The sequence below is a fragment of the Rutidosis leptorrhynchoides genome, chromosome 3 (genome assembly GCF_046630445.1).
Source record: "Rutidosis leptorrhynchoides isolate AG116_Rl617_1_P2 chromosome 3, CSIRO_AGI_Rlap_v1, whole genome shotgun sequence".
NCBI lineage: Eukaryota > Viridiplantae > Streptophyta > Magnoliopsida > Asterales > Asteraceae > Rutidosis > Rutidosis leptorrhynchoides.
The window spans coordinates 25,148,202-25,164,275 of NC_092335.1; the positions used below are offsets into that span (position 1 = coordinate 25,148,202).

The 16,074-nt window shown below is 36.7% G+C and overlaps 1 long non-coding RNA gene across 1 annotated transcript in view; it reads right to left on the minus strand.

Annotated features, from left to right (window-relative positions):
* The window catches only part of LOC139895862 (uncharacterized), a 30,936-nt gene extending 15,494 nt beyond the window's left edge, over nt 1-15,442 (minus strand). Inside the window, exon 1 of the long non-coding RNA XR_011776056.1 lies at nt 15,307-15,442. This is a non-coding gene — a long non-coding RNA (uncharacterized lncRNA). The remainder of the gene's footprint in view (nt 1-15,306) is intronic.
* Nucleotides 15,443-16,074: the final 632 nt, after the last annotated feature.

The window sequence follows — 16,074 nt, forward strand, 5'->3', positions numbered from 1 at the left end:
AATCATCGTCTCGCTATTTGTTAAAATACATTTTAAAATAGTGTTTTACTGTAGCAAAGTTACTGTAGCAAAGTCAATTTTTAATGTAGCAATTCACTGTAGCAAAGTCAATTTCACTGTAGCAAATAGTGATTTTCGAAAACACTGTTACATTTTGAGTAATGTGGCAATTTGAAAACACTGTAGCAAATTAGTGTTTTACTGGTTCATCTTAAACGCTTTAGTTAACTTATCTAAATATCAATCGAATCAATAAACGAATGTTACTATCGTTTACTAAATAACTTGAAATCATATATATTCAAATAGATATATAAACCAATAAGTTTAATATATGGTATCATGCAATTAAAACTTTGTTACGTTTTCAAGTTATAGTATATATATGTATCTATTTACATATAATGGTTCGCGAATCGTTGAGAACAACCGAAGGGTAATTGAATAGTTCAAAATTTTGAGATTCAACTTCATAGGCTTTGCTTATCGTGTCGAAATCATTAATCATTTAAGATTAAGTTTAAATTTAGTCGAAATTTCCGGGTCACCACATCTTACAACAATAGTTATCACGCGAGTATTAAAGCCGCACCTTTTGAAGCGCTATACGGCCGAAAATGTCGTTCACCTCTTTGTTGGGCCGAGGTAGGCGACGTGCAAATCACCGGACCCGAACTCATTCACGAAACCACCGAGAAGATCGTACAAATCCGAGATAGGCTCCGGACGGCCCGGAGTCGTCAAAAGTGCTACACCGACAAAAGACGCAACGACCTCGAATTTCAAGTCGGTGACCGAGTAATGTTAAAAGTTGCACCTTGGAAAGGTGTAATCCGTTTTGGGAAACGCGGGAAGCTAAATCCGCGGTATATTGGTCCTTTCAAAATCTTGGAGCGTATTGGAAACGTTGCTTATCGTTTAGATCTTCCGCCTCAATTGAACTTCGTTCATCCTACCTTCCATGTATCTAACTTGAAAAAGTGTCTTGCCGAACCCGATATCGTCATCCCTCTCGAGGAACTTACTATTGATGACAAGCTTCATTTTGTGGAGGAACCGGTTGAAATTGTGGACACCTCCGTCAAGACATTGAAACAAAGCCGAATCCCGATTGTTAAAGTCCGTTGGAACGCCAAAAGAGGACCCGAGTTTACTTGGGAAAGGCAAGATCAAATGCAAAAGAAATACCCTCATTTATTCCCAATTCCGGAAACGCAGGATTCCGAGGAAGAAACAACGACTACTACGCCTACTTAAATTTCGGGACGAAATTTCTTTTAAGGAGTAGGTAATGTAACATCCCGCCTTTTTCCGTTTACTTTTCCGTTTAACCATTTAAATCCCGTTATATGTTTATAACATCTCCCGTTAATACGTGTTTTAAAAATATCTCGTCTAGGTAATTCACGCACCCGCAACCGAACTTGAGGGACTAGTTTTGCCAAAATGCCAAAGAGGTGACTAGCCTTTGACTAGTCAACCCCCACCCCTATCTTTTCTTTTTCATTTTCCCTTTTCTTCTTCTACTTCCATATTTTCTCTCAATTTCTCAAACAAGGAATCATCATCTAAATCCAAGCTAGCGGGTGTCTTGCAAAACAAATTACATATTTGAAATCCTTGCAACTTCCTCTTCGATTCCATACCGACTTCATCAAGTTTGGGTAACTTTCTAAAATCACTAGATTTTGTGTTCTTGATATTTTTGAACTTATAAAGTTGTTAATTAGTGTCTATGGCTCAAGTCTAACATGAATATATGATTTATATGCTCGATTTCATTATTTGAAGTAACTAGCTTGAGTATGAACTTTGGTGTGTTTGATTTGGTGATTTGGTTGTTTGAATGTTGTTAAATGTTATAAATGCATGTATTAAATGTGTTCCTAGTATCACTAGCTTCAAATTGATGTGTAGGTTGCTTGATAAAACTCCATAAACTTGATTAGTGATTTTGGTGAATTCGGGTTAGGGTTTGATAAGCTTGAAATGAATATTTGATGCATTGAATGACATGAATTGTAGTTAGTAAGTAGTTAGTTGTATTGTATGCTCGATTACCTACAAAACGGCATGTTATATGTATGCATTAAATGCCCGAATCATAAATGTGCACTTATCAAATTTGTGTATTAAATGTGTGCATTAATTGATCATTTACTTTGGAAAGCCGATTGTTACAAATAACATTTTTGGTTGGTGAAATGTATTTAGTTGTGTTCTTTGTCAAATTACCTTTCTAACGATATAAGATACGAGTTCTAAGTATTAGCGGTTTGCGAGTTATGCTTGAAAGTGTTTGGAATTGAGACTTGGACATTTGAGACTGACCGGGTACCAGTTCCCGTGTATTGTCGCGGCGCGACAATTTGGGGCCGCGGCGCGGCCTAAGCCGTGTCCAGTTTCTGACCTCTTTGGTCAAAATACGAAAAATGTTTGGCACACTATGGACCTCCGATTCACATGAGACTTGTTCTAACATGCTTATATATGAATAAAAACCTCAGAAAAATAGTTCGGGACCCGACCCGAACTTGTTGACTTTCGTTGACTTTGACCGACCAAAGTTTGACTTTTTGTCAAACTTAACCAAATGATTATGCAACCTTCCTAACTTGTTTCTGTACTTGTATCTTGCATGAAACTTGACAATTTGATTCACATGCTACATAATCGAGTCGTAACGAGCCATAGGACTAATTAAACATCTTTAACCTATCGTGTTTACCGTTATTGATACGACCTATTGGTTTAGGTCAAGACTAGCACTATCCTTCGCACACGTTACTTTGTGAAGTACTTTTCATACGTGCACTCAAGGTGAGATCATAGTCCCATCCTTCAAACAACTTTTATGCTTTAAACTATGGGATGAGAAACATATACGTATCATACTTTTACACTTTAAACACAAGTACGAAAACGAACATTCCACGTACGGGTTTGAACAAAAAGCCTCAATTTAATTATCATTAGTTACACTTGCAGGGTGTAAACGTGAACTTATATTATGTGATCACATGGGCTTGACGAGCCTCATTCGGACGGTTCGCTACCGTTAGCGGATGAAATATATTTTCGGGTCTAGTGTATGTTCTAACACTACGCGAAGGGTGCAAAACAGTTAAGTTTGATAATTGGGTGCCCGCGAAACAAATAACAACTTTGGAATGCAAATGATTTAGATAATCATATTATATTAAATCTTGTGGTTCAAATGCAACGTTTACTAAAAGACCTATGATTTCACCAACGTTTTCGTTGACAGTTTTCTATATGTTTTCTCAGGTCCTTGAAAGCTACTTGATACATGCTTCCGCACTCTTTTTGATACTTGCTTGGATGTCGAGTATACATGCATAGATGGAGCGTCTTTTGACTACTTTAAATTGTGTCGCATAGGTTTCATTCGTACGTTAAACATTGTAATGTAACTAGTCTTTCGAACTACATTTGTAAACTTGAAACATCCTTTTTCTTATAAAATAAATGCGACATATTTTGGTCAAAAGTCATAATAAAGACTTATGACCACGCAACGGGACCGAAGTAGTCGGCGCCGTCAAACATGATTTGGTCGGGTCGCTACATCAGTAGATATGGCTATGTTTATTTAATTAAACAAAAGTCTGAAACTTTTGGAGTGTTCAAGGCATACCAAAACGAAGTAGAAAATCAACTGAACAAAAGAATTAAGATTCTCCGATCTGATAGAGGTGGTGAATATCTTAATGATGAATTTTGTGATCATCTACGGGGTTGTGGGATAATCTCACAATTAGCTCCTCCTAGAACACCACAACATAATGGTGTGGCTGAAAGGAGGAATCGAACATTACTTGATATGGTTCGATCCATGATGAGCCGCACAATGCTTCCAATCAGTTTTTGGGGTTACGCCCTACAAACTGCCGCAAGGATCCTTAACCTCATCCCAACCAAAAAAGTTTCCAAAACACCTTATGAGATATGGCATGGTAAAACTGTGTCTCTCTCATATCTAAGAATCTGGGGTTGTGAGGCTTACGTTCGTCGTGAAGCTCAAGATAAACTTGAACCCAGATCTGAAAAGTGTTTATTTGTTGGTTACCCGACTGATTCTTTAGGATATTTGTTTTACAACCCTACTGAGAACAAAGTCTTTGTGTCTCGAAGGGGAGTCTTCCTTGAAAAGGATCTCATATCGAAAGGAACTAGTGGGAGCAAAATTGACCTTGAAGAAATTCAAGAATCAACCGACATGGAAACCGATATTGGAACCGATTCTCCTCAAGAGGTCGACGAGCCTGCAATTGAAAGAGAAACTGACCTACAGTCACCACCCATACGTAAATCTGATAGAGTGCGTCAAACACCAAAGAAATATAGTTTACACATATTTGAGGGTGATGATGAAAATATAGATTCTGATGAACCTATTACCTATCAGGAAGCGATGACAGGCCCCGAGTCTGCCAAATGGAAGGAGGCTATGGACAACGAGATCCAATCCATGCATGATAATCAAGTCTGGATCTTTATTGATCATATATCAGGTATTAAAACTATTGGGTGTAAGTGGGTCTTCAAGAAGAAGACTGATATGGATGGAAATGTACACACATTCAAAGCCAGACTGGTGGCTAAGGGTTACACGCAACAATATGGTGTAGACTATGATGAAACTTTTTCACCAGTAGCTATGTTGAAATCCATTAGAATACTTCTTGCCATAGCTGCATTTTGTGACTATGAGATATGGCAAATGGATGTAAAAACAGCTTTCCTTAATGGTAAACTAACAGAGGATGTGTTTATGACACAACCTGAGGGTTATGTACATCCTAAGTATCCTAATAGTGTGTGCAAGCTTCAAAGGTCCATTTATGGACTTAAACAAGCTTCTCGTACCTGGAATCTTTGCTTTAATGAGAAGATCAAAGAATTTGGTTTTATTAGAGGCGAAGATGAGCCATGTGTCTATGTTAGGTCTAGTGAGAGTATTGTAGTCTTCCTTGTACTATATGTCGATGACATATTACTCATGGGAAACGATATCCCGACATTGAAAGATGTCAAAGCTTGGCTAGGGAAATGTTTCTCCATGAAAGACATAGGAGATGCATCATATATTTTGGGTATAAAGATCTATCGAGATAGGTCAAGGATATTAATTGGGCTAAACCAAAGTGCATATATAGATAAGATACTGAAGAAATTCGGTATGCATAACTCCAAGAAAGGGTGCGTTCCTATGAACCCTGGAATGATATTGAGCAAGTCTCAATGTCCTAATTCTGACTTGGAATCGGCTACCATGAGTCGGACTCCATATGCTTCAGCTATAGGATCGATCATGTATGCGATGATATGCACTAGGCCTGACGTGTCGTATGCACTAAGCATGATTAGTCGTTATCAGGCCAATCCTGGTGAAGCTCATTGGATAGCAGTCAAGAACATTCTAAAGTATCTTAGGAGGACTAAAGAGATGTTCTTGGTCTATGGTGGGAATGACGAGCTGAGCGTCAAAGGATACTCAGATGCTAGTTTCCAATCAGATAGAGATGATTGCTCTTCACAATCAGGATTTGTATTTATGTTGAACGGTGGAGCCGTCACATGGAGAAGTGGCAAGCAAAGTACTATTGCTGATTCTACGACAGAAGCCGAGTATATAGCGGTAAATGAAGCTGCTAAAGAGGCCATGTGGATAAAGAAATTCATCGGGGATCTAGGAGTGGTTCCTACAATCCATAATCCTGTTGAGATTTTCTGCGACAATGTGAGTGCGGTTGTCTTGGCTCAAGAACCGAGGTCACAAAAGCGCACACGGCACATACTCAGAAAGTACCATTACATCCGTCAACTTGTAGCAGAAAATGACATATTATTAAGTAGAGTAGACACGACTAAGAACTTGGCTGATCCTTTCACCAAGCCTTTGCCACAGACTAAGCATGATGCTCATAGCATGTCTATTGACATTCGTGTCATCGATGATAAAGTTTGATTGTATTTATTATGTTAAGTTTGAAACTTTAAACATTGGGCAATAATATATGTTGCAATTGATCTGATGATTAATATATTGAGATTATATTATACCCACGATGCGATCATTTCATTGTATATTGCCATGTTTCATTTTGCATGTTTTAACTTTCAATGAATATTATTTCATAAACTTCCACAGTCGATCATTCTCTAAGGAAGAGAGAATTGAATTAAGGCTGCTATGAAGTGTAGTAATATAGGCTTATATGAAACTACATTCATGAGGAACTTGATAGTTGATTCAAGGTTCTGGAATGACCACACTTAGACATTACTTCATGGTTTTAAGTCACAAGTAAGCTCTAAGATGGCAATATCATTTATCCTAGAGTGGATATGTATGAGGAATCCTGACATAAACTATATTCTACTTTGACCTGTATTTAACGCTGTGCGTAAATGCTAGTCATAAGGGTGCAGATCAGGTACAATATGGGATGTGGTGGATGTCTATACAGTTGAAGCAATTTGTTCCTTCTTCTCATAGCAAGTTGAAGCGATATCTCTGGGCCCCTCGTTGATTTGTGCTACATTAAATGCATGGCCATGCTACGACTGAATTGATGCAATAGCAGTCTATTTGATCACCACAAATCTCTATCGGGAAACATAATCTTGAATGATGATGATTGACACTTAACCATATCACACGTTCATATAGATATCTTGAACAAAAGGATGACTGATATAAATCAAAATATAGGAGTGTAACGTAGCAGACTAGTTGTTACACACGGTGTGTCTTTTAAGACAGGCCAATATTATTAATGTCTGTGCAAGTGGGAGTCTGTTAGAAATATGTTCTCGGGTTGGCTACGGTTCGATCGTGGTTTGACCGTGGTACATATCTTCATAAGATATTCCCATGACATTAAATAATAAAAGTCCATTTATCCTATTCGGTCACACACAAAGGCCAATCGTAAATTGTTTGATATACCTTCTAATCGGAAATTAATTTATTAATCATTAGTTAATGGTTTAATAAATTAAGTAAGTTTTTTTTTATGTGTGTACATATACTTACAAATCTAAATATATAAGATTTGATTTGATATAAATAAGATTTGATTTGATTTGTAAATCTTATTTTATATAAAGATTTGTACTATAATCATATTTTATATAATATATAAGATTTGATTTGATATAAATAAGATTTGATTTGATTTGTAAATCTTATTTTATATAAAGATTTGATTTTGCAAATTTTTTAAAATCTTTCCAAATCTTTATATTTGTATTATATGTATCAATTTTATTCTATATAATACCAAGTCTTGGTATTGAAAATATATAGAAACTTGAGATACAAAAACACACATACAAAATGATATTTCTCTTTCTCTTTTTCAAGTAACCAAAATACTTGAGATCTATAATTGGGTTCGGTTTTGGTGGAAATAAGGAAAAGAAAAGATCCGTTAAGTAGAAGGTATAGATTGAAACAAGGTTGGAACTTTGGGTGTCTACCGTTTAGAGGAACTCTTCTTTGGGTTTTTCAGATTCGATCTTCAAAAGGCTACAAAGGTTGTATTCTAATCTTCTCTTGTTTAATTTCGTTAATTTTGTTTTGTTTGCTAAAGTTTTGTACAATGATCCGTGGAAGAGTATGATTTTGTAAAGTTTTAAAAATGCTTCCGCTCGCTTTGAATTTGTATCATACTCCAACAGTGGTATCCGAGCCATCTTGTACAAGTTTTAGCAAACTTTTCTTATGATATTTAGTTTTGATGGATGCGTTGTGCATGATTTTTGGAGATGATCATGCATAACAAACATGCAAAACAAGTATCATGATTTATGTTTTATGTTTCCTAAATACTAATTTGAATCTTGGATTTTGGCAAAATGTAAAATGGGTTAAATTCATTTTTTTTCATTTAAGAAATTTTTTTCAGCCTGGACAGTCCGTATTTGATGGACTGTTTCGGGGCTTTAAACTCAATATTATTGTATGAGACCAATTGCATTTGAAAGCTAACTGAAAGAACTTAAATTTGAAAAAAAAAAATCATCGAAAACGGATTAGAAATGAGTAATATATGACCATTTAAAGTTACATGTATGAATCTGCCAAAATCCGAAAATTTTAATGGTAACTTGCATGTTGACTATTAAAGATTCAATGTTTAGGAAAATAAGTACATGAATTCTTTTCATGTTTTACATGAAATGAGAAAATTAAAATTATTAATTTTAGACTTTATGCTTTGGTAAAGTGAATAAATCTCCAACATGTTTTGATTCACTTAATATGTTTATTTGGATAGTTTTGGCATGAAAACCATACTTACAAAATATGAAGTGAGTTTACATACATATGTTATGTAAACAAGGATTGAATATTATAAGTGCCATTAAGTGTTGTTTAAATCAATCCTTATCGAAACATGTTATATGAAAATGGACGGTTGGCACTCCATTTGTTATGTATGTGATTGTTGTATGAAATCGGTAGTATTTGCCTCAATAAGACCCTTGTGTGGATGTTTGGTTGTATGATTTAATTTATTATTTATTCGGGATGAATGTAATAATTTATTAAACGACTTGCATGTCGTCTTTCTATTTATATTGTATTTTTAATAGTATAGAAAATAGAATAGTTATTTAGTAAGATAATGCAACCAAGATTGAAATCAAGAAGACGATGTTCACAAGGCGGCCCATCCGAGCATATAATGGAGATGGCGGTTTTAGTGGGAGCCAATTCTCACACAAGGTTATGTCCCTAGTTGACCATGTTTTTCCGTGTGTTGGCTCACCGGAAAAACGCATAGGACTCGAGGCATACTACCGATAATTGCGTGTCATGATTATTATTGTTTTATTATTTGTCTATGCCATGCTAGCTAGAAAATGTTTAAAAAAAACAAAAGGGACAATAATCATATAACACGGTTTGGTTAAAATTAGTTTAACAAACGCAACACGCAATACATAATTAGCAAATGTTTTAAAATGGTGTAAACTACTTTTGCTAAAAGAAAACAAAAACCCGTTTTAAATGTAAACTTTACGCTATCCATGAGTAGTACACACATCCGAACCTTCTACCTGTTAGAGTTCGCGATACCCGAGAGTCTTGGGCCAGACTTTAATTGGGTGTTGGGAAGGGTGAGGTGAATTTCGCGATACCCGAGAGTCTTGGGCCAGATTTCACGTGTATCTATCACGGACTGTTTACAATCTGAAATCGTGGTTTGCGGCAAACCCGCCACGAGGAAAGATTAGCGTAGAAGGGATTAAACATGCCAAGTGAAATAATTGATTATCACTAAATCCCGCAGAACCTAAGAATTTCATAATGGATGAAATTGGTAATATAGTTACCTACCTAAATAGCTTATGGTTGGCGATCCGCGGCGAACCCATCGTTAACATAAGTGAAATATGGATCTTAGCCTTGTTAATTATAATTGTTTGAATATTAAACACACTTGGGTAATTATCTTAACAAGGTTTAAACATATCAAACTAACTAATACAACTTACTTTAAAAATAAAATATGACAGATGTCTGCAACAAACACAAATCCTACTCCGTCATCAATCACTAATTTCTGCCTTAAAGGGCTCCTCGAAAAGGACAAGCTTACGGGCTTGAACTACATGGACTGGCTTCGTAACCTAAGAATTGCTCTTAGGATGGAAGGAAAGATCAGGGCAATTGAGGAACCCTTACCGGCAGAACCCGGATCGAGAGCTACTCAATCGGCTAGGGACGAGTTTTAAAAACGGCGTTCCGAGTCTAATGAGGTAGCATGCTTGATGTTGGCGACCATGTCTCCAGAGCTCCAAAAGGGCATGGAGAGCTTAGGGTCGTATGACATGCTTAACCAACTCAAGGACATGTTCCAACAATAAGCAAAGCAAGAAAGGTTTGACACCGTGAAAGCTCTCGTATCTTGCAAAATGGCAACGGGAAGTAGCGTTAGTGTCCATGTACTACAAATGAAAGGGTATATAGACCGGTTGGAGCGCCTTGGTTTTTCCATAAGTCAGGAGCTTGCAACGGATTTTATCCTGAACTCGATGACTAGTGCATATGAAGGATTCATTATGAACTATAATATGAACAATATGGAGAAAACAATCATGGAGCTCCATGGCATGTTGAAAACCGCTGAGGCTAACATGGCCAAAGCTAAACCCGCAACTACCGTTCTAGCCATTCGTGAAGGTGGGATTAAGAAGAAGAAAAACAAAGCAAAGGGCAAGAACAAGGGCAAGGGTAAGGTTGGCACGTCCAACTTCAAACCTAAACCTAAGGGCATTGCTAACTCTTCTACTTCAAAGATCCCGCAAACCAAGTCTCCTGAAGAAGCAATATGCTTTCATTGTGGGGATAAAGGACATTGGAGGCGCAATTGTACTAAGTACTTGAAGGAACTTAATGAACTACAGGCTAAGGGAGTCGCCGTACCTTCAGGTTTGTTCATGATTGAACTAAACAATACTACTATTTCTAATTCCTGGGTATTGGACACGGGATGTGGTACTCACATTTGTACAAATGTGCAGGGACTCACAAGAAGTAGGAAGCTGAAGACCGGGGAGCTTAATCTAATCATGGGGAATAAGAATGTTGCCTCTGTTGACATGATTGGAGAATACAAGATTTCTTTTGATTCTGGTTTATGTATTGTTTTATCTAATGTTTGCTACAGTGCCGAAATGGCAAGAAACATTATATCTTTTGATGCTTTATTTAATGATGGTTTTAATTTTAGTTTTGATAATGGATCAATACTTGTTCACAAAAATGGGATGTTTTATTTCAAGGCTAGTCCTTGTAAAGGCATCTTAGAAACCACAACAAAGCTAAATGATAGTTCAATCTACAATGTTGATTCATCCAAAGATGTTTTGGATAAAACGTATCTATGGCATTGTCGTTTAGGCCACATAAACAAGAAACGCATAGCCAAACTCCAGTCAGATGGAATTCTAGAATCATTTGATATAATATCGTATGATGAATGCGAATCTTGCTTATCAGGAAAAATGACAAAGGCACCTTTCACAGGAAACTGTGAACGGGCAAAGGATCTGTTGGGATTGGTACACACTGATGTGTGCGGTCCGTTCAGATCACCTACTAGACACAAGGAACGATACTTCGTTACATTTACCGATGACTTAAGTAGATATGGCTATGTTTATTTAATTAAACAAAAGTCTGAAACTTTTGGAGTGTTCAAGGCATACCAAAACGAAGTAGAAAATCAACTGAACAAAAGAATTAAGATTCTCCGATCTGATAGAGGTGGTGAATATCTTAATGATGAATTTCGTGATCATCTACGGGGTTGTGGGATAATCTCACAATTAGCTCCTCCTAGAACACCACAACATAATGGTGTGGCTGAAAGGAGGAATCGAACATTACTTGATATGGTTCGATCCATGATGAGCCGCACAATGCTTCCAATCAGTTTTTGGGGTTACGCCATACAAACTGCCGCAAGGATCCTTAACCTCATCCCAACCAAGAAAGTTTCCAAAACACCTTATGAGATATGGCATGTTAAAACTGTGTCTCTCTCATATCTAAGAATCTGGGGTTGTGAGGCTTACGTTCGTCGTGAAGCTCAAGATAAACTTGAACCCAGATCTGAAAAGTGTTTATTTGTTGGTTACCCGACTAATTCTTTAGGATATTTGTTTTACAACCCTACTGAGAACAAAGTCTTTGTGTCTCGAAGGGGAGTCTTCCTTGAAAAGGATCTCATATCGAAAGGAACTAGTGGGAGCAAAATTGACCTTGAAGAAATTCAAGAATCAACCGACATGGAAACCGATATTGGAACCGATTCTCCTCAAGAGGTCGACGAGCCTGCAATTGAAAGAGAAACTGACCTACAGTCACCACCCATACGTAAATCTGATAGAGTGCGTCAAACACCAAAGAAATATAGTTTACACATATTTGAGGGTGATGATGAAAATATAGATTCTGATGAACCTATTACCTATCAGGAAGCGATGACAGGCCCCGAGTCTGCCAAATGGAAGGAGGCTATGGACAACGAGATCCAATCCATGCATGATAATCAAGTTTGGATCTTTATTGATCATATACCAGGTATTAAAACTATTGGGTGTAAGTGGGTCTTCAAGAAGAAGACTGATATGGATGGAAATGTACACACATTCAAAGCCAGACTGGTGGCTAAGGGTTACACGCAATAATATGGTGTAGACTATGATGAACCTTTTTCACCAGTAGCTATGTTGAAATCCATTAGAATACTTCTTGCCATAGCTGCATTTTATGACTATGAGATATGGCAAATGGATGTAAAAACAGCTTTCCTTAATGGTAAACTAACATAGGATGTGTTTATGACACAACCTGAGGGTTATGTACATCCTAAGTATCCTAATAGTGTGTGCAAGCTTCAAAGGTCCATTTATGGACTTAAACAAGCTTCTCGTACCTGGAATCTTTGCTTTAATGAGAAGATCAAAGAATTTGGTTTTATTAGAGGCGAAGATGAGCCATGTGTCTATGTTAGGTCTAGTGAGAGTATTGTAGTCTTCCTTGTACTATATGTCGATGACATATTACTCATGGGAAACGATATCCCGACATTGAAAGATATCAAAGCTTGGCTAGGGAAATGTTTCTCCATGAAAGACATAGGAGATGCATCATATATTTTGGGTATAAAGATCTATCGAGATAGGTCAAGGAGATTAATTGGGCTAAACCAAAGTGCATATATAGATAAGATACTGAAGAAATTCGGTATGCATAACTCCAAGAAAGGGTGCGTTCCTATGAACCCTGGAATGATATTGAGCAAGTCTCAATGTCCTAATTCTGACTTGGAATCGGCTACCATGAGTCGGACTCCATATGCTTCAGCTATAGGATCGATCATGTATGCGATGATATGCACGAGGCCTGACGTGTCGTATGCACTAAGCATGACTAGTCGTTATCAGGCCAATCCTGGTGAAGCTCATTGGATAGCAGTCAAGAACATTCTAAAGTATCTTAGGAGGACTAAAGAGATGTTCTTGGTCTATGGTGGGAATGACGAGCTGAGCGTCAAAGGATACTCAGATGCTAGTTTCCAATCAGATAGAGATGATTGCTCTTCACAATCAGGATTTGTATTTATGTTGAACGGTGGAGCCGTCACATGGAGAAGTGGCAAGCAAAGTACTATTGCTGATTCTACGACAGAAGCCGAGTATATAGCAGTAAATGAAGCTGTTAAAGAGGCCATGTGGATAAAGAAATTCATCGGGGATCTAGGAGTGGTTCCTACAATCCATAATCCTGTTGAGATTTTCTGTGACAATGTGAGTGCGGTTGTCTTGGCTCAAGAACCGAGGTCACAAAAGCGCACACGGCACATACTCAGAAAGTACCATTACATCCGTCAACTTGTAGCAGAAAATGACATATTATTAAGTAGAGTAGACACGACTAAGAACTTGGCTGATCCTTTCACCAAGCCTTTACCACAGACTAAGCATGATGCTTATAGCATGTCTATTGGCATTCGTGTCATCGATGATAAAGTTTGATTGTATTTATTATGTTAAGTTTGAAACTTTAAACATTGGGCAATAATATATGTTGCAATTGATCTGATGATTAATATATTGAGATTATATTATACGCACGATGCGATCATTTCATTGTATATTGCCATGTTTCATTTTGCATGTTTTAACTTTCAATGAATATTATTTCATAAACTTCCACAGTCGATCATTCTCTAAGGAAGAGAGAATTGAATTAAGGCTGCTATGAAGTGTAGTAATATAGGCTTATATGAAACTACATTCATGAGGAACTTGATAGTTGATTCAAGGTTCTGGAATGACCACACTTAGACATTACTTCATGGTTTTAAGTCACAAGTAAGCTCTAAGATGGCAATATCATTTATCCTAGAGTGGATATGTATGAGGAATCCTGACATAAACTATATTCTACTTTGACCTGTATTTAACGCTGTGCATAAATGCCAGTCATAAGGGTGCAGATCAGGTACAATATGGGATGTGGTGGATGTCTATACAGTTGAAGCAATTTGTTCCTTCTTCTCATAGCAAGTTGAAGCGATATCTCTGGGCCCCTCGTTGATTTGTGCTGCATTAAATGCATGGCCATGTTACGACTGAATTGATGCAATAGCAGTCTATTTGATCACCACAAATCTCTATCGGGAAACATAATCTTGAATGATGATGATTGACACTTAACCATGTCACACGTTCATATAGATATCTTGAACAAAAGGATGACTGATATAAATCAAAATATAGGAGTGTAACGTAGCAGACTAGTTGTTACACACGGTGTGTCTTTTAAGACAGGCCAATATTATTAATGTCTGTGCAAGTGGGAGTCTGTTAGAAATATGTTCTCGGGTTGGCTACGGTTCGATCGTGGTTTGACCGTGGTACATATATTCATAAGATATGCCCATGACATTAAATAATAAAAGTCCATTTATCCTATTCGGTCACACACAAAGGCTAATCGTAAATTGTTTGATATACCTTCTAATCGGAAATTAATTTATTAATCATTAGTTAATGGTTTAATAAATTAAGTAAGTTTTTTTTTTATGTATGTACATATACTTACAAATCTAAATATATAAGATTTGATTTGATATAAATAAGATTTGATTTGATTTGTAAATCTTATTTTATATAAAGATTTGTACTATAATCATATTTTATATAATATATAAGATTTGATTTGATATAAATAAGATTTGATTTGATTTGTAAATCTTATTTTATATAAAGATTTGATTTTGCAAATTTTTTAAAATCTTTCCAAATCTTTATATTTGTATTATATGTATCAATTTTATTCTATATAATACCAAGTCTTGGTATTGAAAATATATAGAAACTTGAGATACAAAAATACACATACAAAATGATATTTCTCTTTCTCTTTTTCAAGTAACCAAAATACTTGAGATCTATAATTGGGTTCGGTTTTGGTGGAAATAAGGAAAAGAAAAGATCCGTTAAGTAGAAGGTATAGATTGAAACAAGGTTGGAACTTTGGGTGTCTACCGTTTAGAGGAACTCTTCTTTGGGTTTTTCAGATTCGATCTTCAAAAGGCTACAAAGGTTGTATTCTAATCTTCTCTTGTTTAATTTCATTAATTTTGTTTTGTTTGCTAAAGTTTTGTACAATGATCCGTGGAAGAGTATGATTTTGTAAAGTTTTAAAAATGCTTCCGCTCGCTTTGAATTTGTATCATACTCCAAAACTGCCGAACCCCAAAATTTAAATATGCAATACATGAAAAATGTTTGATACAGAAACCAATAATTCGATAATACGACAAAAATCCTAATTTGATATCGACGATGAATTTTTACAAGTTTGATAATTAATCTGCTATTGACAGTGTTAACTGATCATTCGTATATTTCCCAAAGGTCAATACACACGTTCAATACATATACATTTAAAGAGGTTTAAGGATCTTAGAACTTGGCTCTCCGGTCTGGCTACCGTGAATAACCCTTACCGACATGACGATGCCGGGAGGGTGGCTAAGTGATTAAGTCCACATTCGATGACGGCCGTTGATCGGAAGGCCCTAAATAAGGTTATAGGCAACAGTCGTGAAAGAACTAACCTGTTAACCTTAGAAGATGATGGTAGCTGTTACGTGAGATATGCTACGTGAGATCTGATCTTTAGAATGACGATTAGGGTTAGCATATATAGGCAAACCCTAATTCTAGAATCCTCCACGATTGTAGTAATCCTTTCCATAACTAACTCCCCCGTATCTCGAATATAATTATGGAAAAGATTACCGAACTTGGTCAACAAGTAACAGCCATACCGAGAACAAAGTATTCAATGCGCTACCGCACACCGCAGAGATTCCATGCGCATGCGCACACTAGTGCTTGCCCGCGTATAGCATGCGCTTGTGGGTCGCGATATCATTATGTCCACCCAGTTTGGTGTTATGCGACACAAGACGCATGATAGCAAACTATTAGGCAAAAAGAAAAAGAAAACGT